Source organism: Hemicordylus capensis, chromosome 7 (assembly GCF_027244095.1).
Source record: "Hemicordylus capensis ecotype Gifberg chromosome 7, rHemCap1.1.pri, whole genome shotgun sequence".
NCBI lineage: Eukaryota > Metazoa > Chordata > Lepidosauria > Squamata > Cordylidae > Hemicordylus > Hemicordylus capensis.
Window position 1 is genome coordinate 3,622,172 of NC_069663.1, and position 2,245 is coordinate 3,624,416.

The 2,245-nt window shown below is 50.4% G+C and overlaps 1 long non-coding RNA gene across 1 annotated transcript; it reads right to left on the minus strand.

Moving 5' to 3' along the window:
• Nucleotides 1-399: 399 nt before the first annotated feature.
• On the minus strand, nucleotides 400-1,998 carry LOC128332736 (uncharacterized). The gene is made up of 3 exons (XR_008310749.1): nucleotides 1,937-1,998; nucleotides 1,557-1,620; nucleotides 400-485 (listed from the first exon to the last, which is right to left on the minus strand). It is a non-coding gene; the product is annotated as an uncharacterized LOC128332736 (long non-coding RNA).
• Between the last annotated feature and the right edge of the window lie 247 nt (nucleotides 1,999-2,245).

A 2,245-nucleotide genomic window follows, 5' to 3' on the forward strand; every position in this document is an offset into this window, starting at 1 on the left:
GACCTCTCCAAGGGATGGCTCTTGGTCAGCAGCAGTGTTTTGCAGCCTCCTCAACACGGTGCTTGGCCTCTGGACGCTAAGAAAAGAAAGAAAGAAGACACATGAGATCAGAACACGAGTGCTTAGAAAGAGCTCTGCTTGATGAGATGAATGAGGCATGCAGCCCAACACCCTGTTTCCAGGAGTGGACAGCCAGATGCCTGCAGGAAGCCCACGGGCTGGGCATGGAGACACCTGTCTCCATGGAATCAACCCTCCATGCTGCTCGGAGCTTCTCTCCACCCTTGGCTTCTTGCTAAACTAACCACCTCCACCCCCCAAAAAATTGCATGGGCTCCTAAGGAAGGTCCTCTACTTCCATGAGCCATGGAGCTGCCCCTCCAGGTGAGAAAAGAGTACCTCGGGGAACTGACAAAGCTCTCCACGTCCAGCTCCTGATCCCTAGTGTTGTCTTCTGGGATCTTGGCCTCTTGGATGTCAGGACTCTGCATATGAGACAAAGGTTTCCAATGTGTGTACTCACTCTGATCTTCCTAGGGCCTAGGATTCGTAGGGAGTTTTCCCCCTGACATTTTCTTTGAGTTCATTTTTATTTCTTTAAATTATTTTGATTTTTTTTTAAGACAAAAAAAACTTATAAAAAAGCAACCATGTGTTTTAATTCTAACTGGTTGGGAGTGCCAGGGCACAGCCACCACATGCTTGTGGCCATTTGGTTTCATCCTATGTCCAACCATGAACTTCCATTGTGATATGATCTACTGTGGTCAGCAAACTGGCCACCATCATTCAAAAGGGCCATCAGAATCAGTTGGCTGCACTCTGGAGCTCTAGTCCAAAGACAGCATGAGAGGTAGGTCTGTGAAATCTCTTTCTTTCCCTCCCCAAAACCAGCCATTAACAGAAACATCACTGCATGGGAGCTCCAGAATGGAATGCTAACTGCTTGTTGTCATTTCTTGTCATTTTTTCTGCATTCCTTTCATGGGGAATGGAAACAAAGAGGAACGGGACCCACTGGCATCAATAGTTTGGCCCAGAGAGTCTTCTTGATCCCACCCCTTCATGTCCTCTTCTCTTCTCTCCTCTCCTCTCCTCTCCTCAAGAAACAGGGTTAGCTCAGCCTTTCCAAAGGGAGAGACAAGGTGGGCCCCTGAGTCCGGAGTGAGGGCCATCCCTCCTGCTGTGAGCTGTTTTTACCTGAGGGGACCAGGATTGTCTCTACAGAAATGCCTCTTCAGTCAAGAGACCTGGAGATTCCCTACCTGGAAGACCCTCTCCTCTCCTGACCCGTCTCAGGGTCTTGGGAGCCGTTTGATGCCTCCAATCCAAAGCACACCAACCCAGAAAGGTGGCCATTGGAAGGAGAGGCAGAGGGTTGCAGAATCCTTCCCTAGCCACGACGTTCCCACTGTAATCCTCTGGCCAACAGGCAGCAGCTGGATTTCCTCCCCTTTCTGGATCTGACCCCGCTCTGTCTCCTGACGGTGGAGATGCAATCTCCCCTCACTCCTCAACCAGCCCATCCACAAAAGCGACTGGAATCGTTTCCTTACCTCACAAGACCATTCGGTGTCCACAGTCTGGAGAAACCATCCATCCTCCTCAACCGTGAAGACACTGCAGGAAAAAATACAATGGCATGAGTACCTCGGAAGAGCCTTGATGGATCAGACCAAAGATGCATCTGTCCCAGCACTCTGCTTCCAATAGGGGACAGCCATCTGGGAGGCCTCCAGGAAGCTATCCTCTGTGCCCTTAAAGCTTACGGACATCACCACCACCATTCTTGGAAAAGTGAATGCTTCTACACAATGTCGTCGTTTTTCTCTGCCCTGCACCTCTTGCCAGTCAGCGGCACAGGATCCATCCCAGATCCAGGCTGGCAGGGGAACAGAAAACCTTCCCTACACAAAAGTTCAAGAAGAAACTCTACCTCCTCGGGGAACTGATGGCATTTGCTTCTTCCAGGATCTCGTTCCCAGTGTTGACCGTCTGAATCCTGGAGCCGTCCGAGAATGACTTCTGTGGATGAGAATGGAGAGAGGAATGGGTGCTCTGGTGCCCACTTGACCTTTCCAGGGCATCTGGGGTCCAAACATCAACCCTCCTTCAAGAGGTCCTTCTTAACAGAGGAGCTTAAAGCAGGAGGTGGCTCCTTAGCACCTCAAAACCGTGTCTACCAACGTGTAACTGGGCTCAGAGAGGAACCAAACCCAAGAATCTACTGAACCTCAGAAACCAG